Below are 16,882 nucleotides of genomic sequence, written 5' to 3'. Positions count from 1 at the left end.
TATGCGTTTATTTGAAAATTATCTTTCTGTTGACTTTTTATAATTAACTTTGACCCGACAATTGACCTAGTTAGAGTGGGAATTAGAGAGTACCCTTTTAAGGGTTTATTACCCACATAATTACCAACTTATAGGTACTTTCAATTCGAGAATTGACTGTACCATTAGTGATTAATCACTAAGCAAACCTTAATTGCGACGGTTTGACTTTAGGACATTAAACTAAGTAAAACTGAATTAAGAAAGGTTAAGGACACTTACTGAAGTCCTATGCACGACTAATGACCTCTAGGAAGTGGTCTTGAGCTCTAGGAATCTTCAGAATTGATGTTATGGAAGTTTTTAAATGAAGTGTCCAATGTTTGCAACTTTGAAGTTCTTATATAGGAAATTGAATGCAATAAGATGGTGCTAAACAAGTCTACATGTGATTCCAGATCATTAAAAGTGCCCCCTATGCATGAAAAACCATTGGAGCATCCCTTGGAATCGAAATCAGGCTTTGAAAGGAAATGGAACAGGTTTTACAGGCATCTGTCCAAAAATTCAATGCTGGCAGTTTTTAGGCGGCCCGCGTAAGACTTAAGAGAGTCTTACGCGGCCGGTATGAGTGTCATGTCCGGTCAAAAAGTTTTAAAAATTGTAATTTAGGTCCCTGGTCATTCTAAAGGTGGGTTTAACTTCCTATTTTGCATTTTTAACTCTCTAACTTGACTTTTAAGGGCTCCAAGATATAAGCAAACTTCGTTAAGTCCTCGGTTAACTTTATGATCACCCGAAAAGCCTTAAATTTCAACGTTGACGCTTTTAACCCCTCATATACGAATGTTATCATAACTTTCTCATACTTTATCGAAACCTTGTGAAATTTTTTTATCACTTATTCTAGTGAGTATAATTAATCATTACAAAGCTTCGGGTTTGCTAAAAGGTCACTCAGAGGTATAAATTAAACATGTTGACACATTTAACCCCTGTAGTTTGTAATCTCTCACTTTTACATACGTACATTCTTCGTTTGTCAACTTTAGTCCCTCTAAATTAATTCTTTACACGTTTAAAGTCCATGACACGTGTCGATATAATATTGGACATGAATTTTCGAGGTGTTACATCCTCACCCCCTTAAAAGAAATCTCGACCTCGAGATTTAGTGAAATAAGTGAGGGTACTTTTCTTTCATTGTGGACTCTACCTCCCACGTGTACTCGGGACCTCTGCGGGCATCCCATTTGACCTTTATAATCGGCACCTGCTTCCTTCAAAGCTTCTTAACCTGTCGATCCTCGATCGACAAAGGTTTTTCAACAAATTTCAAGCTCTCATCTATGTGCACATCCGTATGTGTTATGACTAGCGATTCATCGGCTAGACATTTCTTCAGATTGCAGATGTGGAATACATTATGAATACCACTGAGCTCTTCAGGTAAGTTTAACTTATAAGGCACTGTTCTGACACATTCGATGAACTCGAATGGTCCTATATACCTTGGGCTTAACTGTTCCGACACATTCGATGAACTCAAATGGTCCTATATACCTTGGGCTTAACTTACCTTTCTTACCAAATCGCAACACCCCTTTCCAGGGTGATACTTTAAGCAGAACCTTATCACCTACCTCGAACTTTAGAGGTTTATGCTTTTTATCTGCGTAGCTTTTCTGCCTATCTCTGGCAGCTTTGAGATGATCTCTTATCTGCACAATCTTATCTGTCGTCTCCAGGACTATATCAGGTCCTGTTAGTTGGACGTCTCCAACTTCTGCCCAACAAACGGGCGTTCTGGACTTCCTTCCATATAGGGCTTCAAATGGTGCAGCTTGAATATTGGAATGATAACTATTATTGTATGAAAATTCGATCAATGGATGATGATTATCCCAACTTCCACCTAGATCAATAACACAAGCTCTTAACATATCTTCCAGTGTTTGAATTGTTCGCTCACCTTGACCATCTGTTTGCGGATGATATGCTGTGCTGAAGTTCAGTCGAGTGCCTAGGGATTGCTGGAAGCTTTTCCAGAAATGCGAGGTATACCTTGTATCCCTATCAGAAATAATAGACACTGGCACCCCATGGAGAGATACAATCTCATCCACATATAGCTGAGCTAACTTATCTGAGCTGTGTGTTTCCTTAATAGGTAGGAAGTGAGCTGACTTAGTCAATCTATCCACTATAACCCAAATAGTATCATTTCCTTTCTTTGTCTTTGGCAACTTGGTGATAAAATCCATTGTCACCATTTCCCACTTCCAGGTGGGAAGTTCAGGCTGTTGTAGTAAACCTGACGGCTTTTGGTGTTCAGCTTTAACTTGTGCGCACGTCAAACACTTGGCTACATAGGTAGCTATAGACTTCTTCAAGCCTATCCACCAATAATTTGCCTTCAAATCCTGGTACATCTTGTCAGCTCCAGGATGAACGGAGTACTTAGAACTGTGGGCTTCCTGGAGGATAACATCCCGAAGTCCTCCATAAATTGGAACCCATACTCGTCCATTTAACCTTAGGATTACGTCCTTGCTATAGGATAACTATTCAGTAGTTACTCCTAGCTTTTCATCAGGATAGTTAGCCTCTAGTACGGCTTATCTTTGAGCGGCTAACAACCTTTCATTCAAACTATTCTTTAATTCAATGCTCTTGGCATTGATTCTTATGGGCTTGACCCTTTCCTTTCTACTTAAAGCATCGGCGACTACATTCGCCTTACCTGGATGGTATTGTATCTCACAGTCATAATCATTTAAAGGTTCCATCCATCGTCGCTGCCTCATGTTTAAGTCCTTCTGATTAAACAAATGTTGAAGGCTCTTGTGATCAGAATAGATCACGCACTTGGTTCCATACAAATAATGCCTCCACAGTTTTAGTGCAAATACAACGGCACCCAACTCCAAGTCATGGGTGGTGTAGTTCTTCTCGTGCACCTTTAGCTGTCGAGAGGCATAGGCAATAACCTTGCCTTTCTGCATAAGCACACATCCCATACCTGCGTGCGATGCATCACAATAAACCACAAATTCTTTGATTCCTTCAGGCAATGTCAATACAGGTGCATTGCTCAACTTCTGCTTAAGGATGTCAAAAGATTCTTGCTGCTTAGGACCCCAGTCAAACTTGCTATTCTTGCGAGTTAGTAAAGTCAGGGGCGCTGCAATTCTTTAGAAGTTTTAAATAAATCACCTGTAGTATCCTGCCAGTCCTAGAAAGCTGCGAATCTCAGGGGGGAATTTGGCTCTTGCCAATTCGTGATAGCTTTGATTTTAGCGAGATCCACTTGGATACCACGCTCATTAACAACATGTCCAAGAAATTGGACTTCACGAAGCCAAAATTCACACTTCGAAAACTTGCCATAGAGCTTTTCTTGCTGAAGCTGTTTCAGAATGCAACGGGGGTGCTTCTCATGGTCTGCTTGGCTCCTTGAGTAAATGAGAATGTCATCGATGAAAATGATAACAAATTTGTCTAAGTAGGGCTTGCAGACGCGATTCATGAGATCCATGAATGCTGCTGGTGCATTAGTGAGCCCGAAAGGCATCACTAAGAACTCATAATGACCATAACGAGTCCTAAATGCAGTCTTGTGCACATCTTCATCTTTAGTTCAGTTGATGATAGCCTGACCTCAAATCAATCTTAGAGAAGTAACTTGCCCCTTGCAATTGATCGAACAGATCGTCGATCCTGGGTAATGGATATCTATTCTTGATAGTGACTTTGCTAAGCTCGCGATAATCGATGCATAAACGCATCGACCCATCCTTCTTCTTGACAAACAGGATTGGCGCTCCCCAAGGAGACGTACTAGGTCTAATAAAACCTTTGGCTAACAAATCATCTAGTTGGGTTCTTAGCTCTTTCATTTCCATTGGTGCCAACCTATAAGGCGCTCTTGCAACAGGCGCTGCTCCCGGGATGATATCAATTCTGAACTCTACTTGCCTATCTGGTGGTAAACCAGGTAGTTCTTCAGGGAAAACTTCCAGATATTCAGAAATGACAGGGATATCTTCAATCTTGGGCTTCTGCTCATCGATTGTTACCTGTGCCATATAAATGACACAACCCTTCTTCAAACATCTAGATGCCTTGAGCATTAACACTTGCTCAGGCAACCCATAATGAGTATCTCCCTGTATGGTAAGTGGCTCTCCCGACGGAGTCTTGACCACTACTTTCTTCTTGTTGCAAACGATCTGGGCTTGGTTATGAGATAACCAGTCCATGCCTAAAACTATGTCAAAACCAGATAACTTCAAGGGAAGCAAGGATAACGGAAAGGAGTGGTTCCTAATGGATATAAAACATCCATCTAACACAATTGAGGTTGTCTCTAGGGTACCATCAGCTAATTCTACCTCATATTTCACGCTTAGGGTTTTAACTGGTAAGTTCAACAACTTACAAAACTTATCATCTACGAATGACTTATCAGCACCTGAATCAAATAGCACCCTAGCATAAACATTATTTATAAGGAAGGTACCTGTGATCACATTATCGTCCTGAACAGCTTCTCGTGCATCCATTCGAAAGACCCTTGCATTGGTCTTTTTGGCTTCCTCAGGATTTTTGGCATATTTAGGGCAATTGGTTTTGATATGCCCCTTTTCATTGCAGTTAAAACACGTCGCATCCTTAACTCTCTTGCAGTCTACTGTCTTCTGCTCCTTGGACTTGCATAACCCACATGCAGACAGTCCTGACTGAGATTTGGATTCAAACCTGCATTTTCCAAAGTGACGTTTCTGGCAGGTTTTGCACTTTGGCTTCTCCTCTGCTTGCTGACTACCCTTACCAGACCCAGACTTCTTCTTGTGGTCTGTGTTTCCCTTAAACTTCTTCTCAGACCGTCGTGAGTTGTCGTCCTCACGTTTTCTCTTACTATCTTCCGAGTTCTTAAGCGATTTTAGCCTAACCGCATCCAAAGTAAGAGATAGAGATAGAACAGCTGCCGACCTAAAAGTAGCAGGTCGAGATGCCTTGACACTGGCCTTGATCTTTGGGGCTAAACCCCCAATGAAACGAGCAATTCGCTTGGGTTCCGGTGTTACCAGATACGGAATCAGTCGAGACAGGGTATTGAAACTGGTGAGGTAAGCTTGACAATCTAGATTTTTCATTACCAATGATAAGAAGTCTGACACAATCCTCTCAACCTCATGTTGAGGGCAGTAATTCTCTTTAATAAGAGCAACAAACTGATCTCATGTCAGATTGTACAGTGGGACCTTTCCAGCAGCTTGAATGAGAGACTTCCACCAGGCTAGTGCCTCTCCTTTGAATGACTAGGATACATACTTCACCACATCTCTATCAGCACAACCGCTGATATCTACCACGGTATCTATTTCATCCAACCAAGTCATACAGTCTTGGTACGTGGTTCGCGATCAAATACTATCCTTTTGGATGGAACACTGTGTTGATTCGAGGAATGTTGAACATCCTCTTTCTTAGGCTCCTGTGGTTTAGAGGGTGGCTTACTGTGAGCTTCAGAATGAGCCCTAGGGATAGATTTGGAGTGAGGTACTGATGAGGTCTTACTGTGTGTCCCACTAGATTCCCTGAATTGCCTATCCACGGCTTTTGATACAGCTGTATCAATCAGTGTTCGGAGCTCTTCTCTGGTTATATTAATCCTGGTATTCCCATGGTTTTCCAAGGGATGTCTGTTTACTTCTTTTGACCCAGCCATGTAGCTTAGTTGCTACATAAAAAGAAAAATAATGACAAGGTTTATTTAGAAGCTTATACAGCACTATCGTTCTTGACGATTTATTAACCATGGTGTCAATAACCATTTTGGTTAATTTGTTAAATATATTTATTCATGATTTTTATCATAATAATCCCTAATTATAATCAAATAATAGCATAAAAGGCCAAGTCATAGGGACAGAGTTAATTTATAAGCCAGGATTTTATAGAGTCGAGGCATTAAGACTTGAATCAAAGTTCATTACCTTTTCTTGACAGGGAGTCATAGACTACCACTGTCTTTAGTCTCAAAGGACATTAATTATGGCCCGTAGGCACTTCATCCTTAATGGATGATTATATAAATAAGAAGGGAATTGGAATAACCCAATTTAAAGATGACTTTTGTGATTTTATCGAATCACATTTTGCCAAGAATGTTAACATGTTTTCAGATGTTAACAAGGATTTGAATCTTTTGAATAGGTTTTACCATCTTGGCCATGTCTGAAATGACATATAGGCTAGGTTTTAACTTTAAGATTCTTTTTAATATTTAACGAGGACAATCCTAAATTGTGATGTTAATAAGAATTTGAATCTAATTGAGGAACTACCATCTTGGCCCTGTCTTAAAATGACACATAGGCTAGGTCTTGTCCTTTTTAGATTTTGTCATTTTATTACAATGGTAGATCTTATAAAAGGATTTTTTTTTCATTTATTTCATATATTATATTTATGCATAATGACAAAAATGAAATTTAAAATTTTAACCATTCCACTACAAAATTTAAACGAGTACATGTTTGCCCTAAACGGGACTTCTAACTGAAATAACTTGCCCACGCAGGGGCTATACAAACATAACATACCCAAGCAGGGGTTAAACAGAAAGACAAGTCTTCGCAGGGATTGAATACATAAACAAATGTCCACGCAGGGACTTAATTTAAAGCAAGTAAATTACAACAATAAATAAACAAGGATCTTCAAAAATCCCTTTTCTTGGTCTTCCCCTTGATTAAACTCGCCAGACCTTTAAGAAAACCGCGGTGGTTCCTACGCTCTTCTTGGATCTCCCGCTCTACCTGGCTCAACCTTTGTAGAACCTCCTGTTGTTGCTCTGGTGGTATCAATTGCGGCTGCGGCGGCTGCTGATGTGGAGGTTGAGGAGGTGGCGGGTGCAGGTACCCATAAGCTGGGTATCCAACTCACTAGGGAGCTCCATACGGCCCCTCGGGGTGGAGAGCATTGTAGTCCCATGCCGCCTGGTATGGGTCAACCTCAGCATAATTGTAGTTGGTGTGGGCCGGCTGCTCAAAGGAATTATACGCCGCTGAGTCGGCGTATGCAGGAATTGGGTTATCAAAACCCAACGGTGGTGGCGCGACAGGCGCGGAGTCTACCTCAAAGACGGGGTTTGAAGGCCCTCCCGTCTGTGGGTCTTCATAGAGTGGCGGGTAATGGCTGCCACTCGAAGGTTGAGGGGTGCTGATATGCACACCTCCCCGCACAGACATTCATGCGTTTGATCTTCTTCGCCTCGGTGGCTCTGGAGGCGGCTGCTGAACTGGTGGTGGTGGCGGTGGGGTGACCGCGACAAAACGGGAATCCTCGGAGGGATCCTGCTGCTGTTGCTGCTGCTGGTAGTGAGGCGAGGAGTGGTAAGAAGGGGTAAACACCCAATCATACTGGGCAAATCTAGCCTAGTAACTGTCTGGACCATGGTAAAGTGATCCATGGAAAGATAACCCATCAGAGATCTCGATGGGGTGAGTAGGGGTCCCGGTTGGAGGCTCGGCGAGATCCATGTCCATCGCATGGTCGCCCGAGAAGTGGTCTTCAGGTCCCAATGGGTTAAAACCCACTGGTTCTTCAACGAGGTTTGCCGGGTTGAACCGGCTCTGAAAGTAAGGTGTTGGATCATTAAAGGAATGGTGAGAGTTGGATCTTTGGAGAGGGATGAAAGAATGGTTTGAGTCGTGCGGCTCATTTTCAGATTGAGGCCTGAAAGAATGGTGATAGGATGGTGACGAACTTAGCGAGACGGATCACCTCGCTGGCTCTATATACGTCCTCCAATGCTCCTGAGGACTTGTACTCATAGTGATTGATGGGGTTCGTCTGTGTGATGGCCCGGCGTCATGGTCGTGGCCTGTGATTGCTGCCTTTCCTCTTCCCCTCCTAAATCTTGGTGGCATGATTGATCCTGTCAACATAAACAAAGATAACAACAAAGGAAAATATATAAAGAGCAAAAATAAAACAAATCAGGATTTGTCCTAAGTTCTTTGTCTAGACTCGAAAATCGAGGAATGTGCAATTGTGTAACTGAGATTAAACACAACAGGCTAGTGTTTAATTCACTCAGTATTGGCTCTGATACCAAACTGTCACACCCCAATATTTCCACGTATTACCGGTGGGCCCGGTGGGGAGTATCGTGACGTAGTTGATATTATCATAGTCAAACAACACAATTTAAATGCATAGCGGAAGCAAAAGATGAATCACATTACAAACCGAATATAAAGTAATATCAAAGTATTACAAACGGACTGTAAAGGATCCACATGCGGATCAAAAGATAAAAAGATCATTGTTCAACAGACTTTAACATCTTAAGCTTGCAAGACTCTTTAGCGATGCTAGGAGTAACCAGCCTATTCCGTATAGTACCTGCACCTAGCCTTTTTGGGAAAATACGTCAGTTTACACTGGTAAATACAATTAACCGACTCATTTTGAAAAGGGTTTAAGAAAATTGGTTTGAATGCACAAGGCACAAAATATCTTTTATAACTTGGGACAATTATTTAAAAATAATCGTATACAGTTTTACTTATTTGTCGTCCGTCAGGGCCGGTTAGTGTTGGGATTGAACCCTACCAAAGGAACAGATAATAAAAGCCAAAACTGGATCACAGCAGTAGATTCAGAATAAGCAGATGTTTGGTTGCAAGTCTCTCCCCTTGAAAGTGGTTTCAACATCTGCTGACCTCCTATCTGCTGATCATGCAAACTTCTGACCTACAACTGCTGATCAAGACAAAGTCTGATAGAAGAACTAAAGCTCTGCTGCTCAATCTACTACCTTGGTTCAAGCATTGCTGATCATAACAAGAACTGCTGGGTTCACAGCAGTGGAAGGATGCAGCAGCAGTTTGAGTCTGTTTTATGTATTGAAATGTAATATCAGTAGTTAGCATAGCAGTGTTTGTATAGATCAGAGGTTAGAGTTTGTTAGGAGGTTAGATGTCACTTTCATGGTGACGTCAGCTTTGATGCTCAGTGGTTTGCAACTGCCTATAAATAGAACAGTACTCTATACTGTTCTGTTTAGCTCTTTCACCATCTTCTTTCTGCACGAACAAACACTGAGCTCAGGCTAAGGGGGAGTTTGCATATCATACACGCATTGTAATCAGAGTATAAAAATAAATTTAATCATTTGATTCAGTGTTTGAAAATGTATGATTGATAGCATTTCTTCTGTTTGATTGTGAAAAGTTTGCTTCCATTAAATTCCGCTACATTACTCTTCCATTTGTTCATTTAAATTCAAACACAAATCACAATCAATCCAAACTCAGATCCTAACAATTGGTATCAGAGCTTGGACAGTCAAACTTGATCTAACAATCATTTTGACGTAAATAGTTCAGCTCGAAATTGTTGATACTGATCGTTTGTACGTTGTGTTGAAAAATAGAGTAAGGTTTAATCACCGATAAAGTTGATTGATCAGTGCCTGTAAAACAACCGGAAAGATGTCGCAATCATAAGATGATAAAAATAACATTGGCTCTTTGTTTAAACCACCTATGCTGAAAAGAAATGAGTACAACATCTGGGAGTGAAGGATGTGTCACATCCTCGCTCAACAAAACACTGGATGTTGGAGGTCTGTCGTTTTCGGTCCTCATGTTCCTATGGTGCCAAGCGCAGAGGATGCCAAAAAGTCCGTTCCTAAACCAACTGAAAATTACACTGAATTGGATTTTCAGAAGTTTGAACTGGATGCCAAAGCGTTTAGCATCATAGCCTCTGCACTCCCCAACGAAATCTATGCTGGACTGTTACATTGTAACAGTGCAAAAGAATTGTGGGATGCATTGAAGGAACAGTTCGGAGGAACGGAGGAGGTTATCGAAAACAATAGGGAAATTCTGAATCAGCAGTATGAAACGTTTTGTCACATCAAAGGGGAGTCACTAACCCAACAATTTGAACGTTTCAGTTGTCTCATCAGTGAACTAAGGCTTGTTAAGGTTACATTTCCGAATGCAACCCAAAATAGCAGGTTCCTTAGATCATTGCCAGAAAAATGGGACACAATTGCTTTTGTCACCAGGAATTCAGCTGAATTCAAAGATCTGACCCTGACCCAACTCCATGGTAGACTCCTGACCTATGAAAGGGAGTTGAACCAAAAAAGGAGGTTGCAAGAGTCTGGTAAAGTTGCTGATGACTATTCATTCGGCAGCACAGCTCTGTTTGGTCAGGAAGAATCTGGCAGTAGCAGTAAGGATCAGAGTTATGATCACTTTATTGACATAACTGCTGGGGGTAACTTTGCCAACTCTTATTCTCACTCTACAAATTATGCTTTCACAGCAAATACTGAAAACCAGATGTTAGATAATTTGTGTTTTGAGCTGAATGATCTGCAACATTTTGATCCCACTGACTTAGAAGAGATGGACATCTTGCATCAGTTGGCCTTGCTTAGTGTAAGAACAAGCAAGTTCTACAAAAGAACAGGGAGAAAATTTCCAGCGCTACATGAAAATTTAAGGGTGGGGTTGGATAAGTCGAAAATCAAGTGTTACAAGTGTAGTAGGCTAGGTCACTTTGCTAGAGAATGTAGGAGTCAAATTACTGGTCCCATAATAACTCACCCTAGCACAAACCCTAGACCACAACAACAAAACACTGTGCACTATACCCAATATGCCCCTGCAGCACATGTTAACACTGCTCATTATGCTGCAACCCCTGTGCCAGTGCATTATGTTCAAACCACTGTTCCACAAATTCAGTATGTTCAAGCCCCTGTTCCTCAGGCACAAGTGCAACCTGTTGCACCTCAAACAACTGCTCCAACTGTGACACAACCAGATCAGCAAAGCTTTTTCACACAAGGCTTTGTTGATTGGAGCAGCATGCCTGCTGAACTTGGTGATGAAAATTTTGCTCTATATGCTTCTAATGATGCTTTTAATGATGAATACTGTTTGATGGCATTAGAGTCAATACCAGAAGGGGATGAAGGTGAAGGTGAACAACTAAGTGCTGAAACAGTGGATGAAGTCGCTGAAGCAGTGGTTACTGCAGTTGCTGGTGAACTACTGCTGGAAGAAAGTTCAGAAACCCTGATTGAACCACTGACCGATCCTTGGTCCAAAGAAGACAAGGAAAAAGAAGAGTTGAAGAAAGCTGGTGATGTAGAAGAGAGAGCTGATAAAGAAGATAATCATCAATGTGATTGTGCCATGATGGCTGCTGCTAAGGTATCACCTCAAGTTCTTGAAAAACTGTGTTCAGACAACTGTGTTATTGTATTTGCTAACATTAAAGAGGTGAATGAAAACCTTAGAGATAAAATCTTGTCTGATGAGGTCAAATTTGAAAAGTCATTGAAAGAACTTAGAAACAAATTGGCTGAAAAAGATAAAGAGATCAGCAGCTTGAAAGAAGAACAAAGCATAACCAAAACTCAACTCCAAACTATGGTAGAAAAATACCAAGTTTGCAAAAAGGAGTAAGAGTCTACCCAGATCACTTGTGAAAGATGGGTAGAGTCTTGCAAAGGGTATGAGGTTATGCTTGAGAAACAACTTAAAAGCAATGTCAAGTTTGGTATAGGTCATAGAAAATATGATGACATTGCAAGCACTTCTGCAATGCAAGCTGTTTCTTCTGAAATCATACCAACCAACAAAAATGGCCAAGAGGTTAAAATAACCGACAAACTTGGTAACAAAATTACTCTGGAAAGATCCGTGGGATCCTCAACTTTTGAGGAAATTGAGAAATACCAATTTAAACCCACATGGTCTGATGAGTGTGATATCCTTGAAAATTTCAAACCAATGGATTTCACAACCACTGATGGTGTAAAAGCTCCAAAAGCAAGAGTCATTCCTATCAAAGATATCCCAACAAAGGTTCAAAACTCTGTTGCAAAGGAATCTGAGAAAAGGAAGAAAAGAGAAAAGATCAAAAACTTGTTTTGTGAGTTCTGTGAAAAGAAGAATCATCTAACAAAAGATTGTTTTCATCTAAAAGCATATGATATAAACAAAACAAGCATCATTTTACCTGCTGAAAGCTGCACCATCTGTGGTAAAGATAATCACAAACTCAAGCATGTGTGTATCTAAAAAACTTTGACATAAAAAAGAACGAATACACTGCAAAAACATCCTTGAGTCCATCAACATCATCTGTCAAGTTCACCAAGAAACAACCACTGTTTGTCCCTGTCCAAACAGCTGTCACAAAACAGCTGAACCAAAAGTCTGTCCAAAGAGATGTACAGGTGACCGATGCACCCCCTGCCAATCAATTCAGAAAAGGCAAGGAAAAAGCATCATACCAAAGGATTCCACATGTTTATGAGGCTTACAAAAAGCCCTCTATACCAAGAGTGAACAGACATCCTTTTGGTTATCAACAGATGATGGGTCAAGACCCCCAACAGTGGTTAGAGAGAAACATTCCCAAAAATGTTCAAACCCCTGAGCTAACCACTGTTCATGCATCTGCCTCCATTCCAGTCACTGTTGAGACCCCATCCAAAGCCCTGTTAGCTTTGGAAACCTCTATGAACTAATCCATTTACTTCATGTGCAGGGAGCTTCTGCATGCTTAGATAGTCTTTGGTATGTAGATAGTGGAGGATCCAGGCACATGACAGGATGTAAAGCCCTTTTTCAAGATTTCAAAATTCATGGAGGGGGTGACATATCCTTTGGTAATAATAGTAAGGGAAAAGTTCTGGGGTCTGGAACAGTAAAGTCTGGAAATGTAAAATTTGAAAATGTCAATCTTATTGATAATCTGAAATTCAACCTCCTGAATGTATCTCAAATGAGTGATAAAGGGTTTGGATCATTCTTCACAAAGGATTGTTGTAGGATTATTGGACCAGAAATGGTTAGTAAGATTGAAGCAATAATCAAGAAAGGCTCAACAAAACTTGTTGCTCAAAGAAGTGGCAATGTTTATGTTGTTGACATGTCAAGAGAGTGTCCCAGAGCTGATGCCTGTCTGTTCTCAACTGCTTCTAACAAAGAGACAGAGCTATGGCACAAAAGACTGGGACACACAAATCTCAAAACAATCAATGAAATTTTAAAAAATGGCTTAGTAAGAGGCTTACCACAAAAAATGTTTTCATGTCCTGAACACTGTGTTTCCTGTTTAAAAGGAAAACATCACAAGAGCTCTTTTAAGTCCATTGAAGAGTCCAAAACAACCCAGTGTTTGCAAATGCTGCACATGGATTTGTTTGGCCCAGTGCAAGTCATGAGTCTCAAAAAGAGAAGATATTGTTTGGTTATTGTTGATGAACGTTGTGCTTGTGGTGAACGTAGGAGAGTTACGGGTACCGGAGATGTTGAAGACGATGACGGATGATATGAAGTTTTATCTCAGATGAAGAAATGATGTCACGGATGTGAAGTTGTGTGATTGTGGATGATGTCGGATTGTGAAGGTGGTTATTTCGGATGATCACGGATTGAAGAGATGTTGATTGCGGATGATCACGGATTGAAGAAATGTTGATTGCGGATGAAAATGAATATGTCGAATGATTGTAACAGGCGATGATGGATGAACGAGAATGAATGAGAATGACAATTGATGATAATGATTTGAATTGCGGATGATCTCGGATGAGGATCATGGATGAAAGAAAGATGATTTCGGATGAATGAAGTGACGAATACGGATTATCTCGGATAAAACTGAATGTGTTTCGGATCAATTCGGATGGAAAAGATAATACGAGATGATGATTCCTGATGATTTCGGATGATAAATGTTGAAGAAGATATGATCTCGGATGTAAAGGTCTTGAGTTTCGGATGAGTGTCAGACGATGATGATGAAGTCTGATGTTGTTGTCGACTGATGTATGATGATGTCAAAAACAGTTGATGATTTTAAGAAAATTATGTCAGACAATAGACGATTTGAAGAATTTTAACACCTTCTAACCGAATCAACCAAGAAAAATATGAAGATTTTGTGAAGAACGCGAAGCAAACGATGAATAACACGAAGAACACGATGAAGATTTTCAATAAAAAACAGAATTTTCTTGAATGTTTGATGTCTAATTGGCTCTGATACCAATTGTAAGTCCCGAAAATACGGATTAAACAACGATATTAAACAATCACCAAGGATGGGTGGAATCCAAACTTGATGATCTTCAAGAAATCAAGAACAATAAGATGAAAATTTGAATGTATTCAAATGCTTAAACTTGCATACAAGGAGCTTGTCTAATACAAGTTTCTAAAACAAATGAACCAACCAACCTTAACCCCTAATTTCCATTAACTATTTATAGGGAGGGTTTCCCCCTAAACCCTAGGCCCATAATTACCCTAAAGCCCACTCTAATACTCCCACTTCTAGAACTTGATCCATTAAGCAATTAATCTACTAATCCATAAACCTATAGGGCCTAACAGTCAGCATGGGTGTCCGGCACGAAATAGGCCTGTCGCGCCCGCGACCCACCTGGGTGGAACCTGTCGCGCCCGCGACCCACCTGGGTGGAACCTGTCGCGGCTCGTGACTGAGTAAAGATAATGATTTTGTTTGTTTTTAATAAAAAATAAATTTATACGGGTCTGGTTTCGTTCATACTGGGTATTTTAGGGCGTCATCGAGGGTTGTTATATCCTCCCCACCTTGATTTAAATCTCGTCCTCAAGATTCACTGGAATAGATATGGATACTTCTTTTGCATTGCAGACTCCAGCTCCCATGTGTATTCGTGTCCTCTTTTTTAATCCCATTTTACTTTGACCAGAACTAATCTCTTGTGCTTGAGATTCTTTATCTTTCTGTCTTCAATCTGAATGGGTTTCTCTACAAACTAAAGTTTTTCATTTACCTCTACATCTTGAAGAGGTATTACCAACGTTTCATCTGTTAAGCATTTTTTGAGGTTACATACATGAAATACATCATGTATTCCTGTTATCTCTTCTGGTAACTGTAGCCGATAAGCTACGGGTCCTATTCTTTTGATAATTTCAAAAGGTCCAACATACATCGGGTTTAGCTTTCCTCTTTTACCGAATCTGACAACTCCTTTCCATGGAGAAACTTTCAACAATACCTTATCTCCAACTTGAAATTCCAATGGTTTCCATCTGTTATCTGCATAACTCTTTTGACGATCTCGTGCTGCTTTCAGTCTTTCCTTGACTTGAATAATTTTGTCAGTTGTATCTTGCACAATTTAAGGACCTGACAATTGCTTTTCTCCAATTTCTGCCCAACATACTGGTGTTCGGCATTTTCATCCATAGAGTGCTTCAAATGGTGCAGCATTGATGTTGGTATGAAAGCTGTTGTTGTAGGAAAATTCTATGAGAGGTAAGTGGTCGTCCCAATTTCCTACAAAGTCAATTACACAAGCTCTATGCATATCTTCCATCATTTGAATTGTCCTTTCGCTTTGTCCGTCTGTTTAAGGATGATACATTGTACTTAGATTCAATCTAGTTCCCATTGCTTTTTGGAAACTTGTCCAAAAATGAGAAGTGAAACGACTGTCTCTGTCAGATACAATTGATAAAGGAATTCCATGTAATGAAACTATTTCATTCACATATAACTTAGCTAACTGTTCCATATTGAAAGTTTCTTTCATTGGTAGGAAATGAGCAGATTTGGTTAATCAGTCTACAATCACCGAGATAGTATCATTTCCTTTTCGTGTTTTGGGTAGTTTGGTAACAAAGTCCATTGTTATCAATTCCCATTTCCAAATTGGCATTTCCAATTGTTGCAATAATCCTGAAGGTTTCCGATGTTCAGCATTAACTTGTGAGCAAGTTATGCATTTAGCAACATAATTTGCTACATCCTTTTTCATTCCGATCCACCAAAAATTCTTTCTTAATTCTTGATACATCTTGTCATTTTCAGGATGCATCGTATACTTGGACTTATGAGCTCCCTTAGATAGGTATCCAAACCCTTTTCTGATGGAATCTCCAAATTCCATCTGTTCCTTTTTCTAATTCTTTGGTCATCCCTTTTAAATCTTCAGCATCGTCCTTGATTGTTGTTTCCTGTATCTTTTTATTTTGCTCATTTAAATCTACCTGCAGGTTTAGTCTGAGAGCGCGTACTCTTTTTGGCTTTTCATGATATTTTCGACTTAAAGCATCAGCTACTACGTTAGCTTTTCCTGCATGATACTGGATATTACAATCATAATCACTAAGGATTTCCATCCAACGTCTTTGCCTCATGTTTAATTCTTTTTGTCCAAATATATCTTAAACTCTTATGATCCGTGAAGACAACAAACTGACTACCGTAAAGATACTGTCTCCAAATCCTAAGGGCAAAAATTATCACTCCTAACTCTAGAACATGGGTTGTATAATTCTCTTCATGCTTCTTAAGTTGTCTGGAGGCATAAGCAATTACCTTTTGACGTTGCATCAATACGCATCCAAATCCTAACTTGGAGGCATCACAATATACTATGAAGTCTTCAGTTCCTTCGGGCAAAGCGAGTATTGGTGCGTTGGTTAACCTTTCTTTTAAAATCCGGAATGCTTCCTCTTGTTTTGGTCCTCATTCAAACTTAACTGATTTGCAAGTTAGTTTGGTTAATGGAATGGCTATTCTAGAAAAAATCTTGAATAAAACGTCTATAATATCCTTCCAATCCAAGAAAACTTCTCACTTCTGTAGGTGACTCAAGGACTTTTGTCACACCCCGATTTCCACGTGTCTCACCGGTGGGCCCGGTGGGGGATTACCGTGACGTAGTTGGCAACAATATAGTCAAACCACACAATATATGAATGCACATCAGAAACATAAAGATAATTATATTTCAACCATTGTTTGTAATATCAAATGTATTACGAATAGTCGAAAATGTATCCACAGG

The sequence above is a fragment of the Helianthus annuus genome, chromosome 11 (genome assembly GCF_002127325.2).
Source record: "Helianthus annuus cultivar XRQ/B chromosome 11, HanXRQr2.0-SUNRISE, whole genome shotgun sequence".
NCBI classification, from domain to species: domain Eukaryota; kingdom Viridiplantae; phylum Streptophyta; class Magnoliopsida; order Asterales; family Asteraceae; genus Helianthus; species Helianthus annuus.
The sequence above is the reverse complement of the archived record's forward strand: the minus strand, read 5'-3'. Positions refer to the sequence as shown.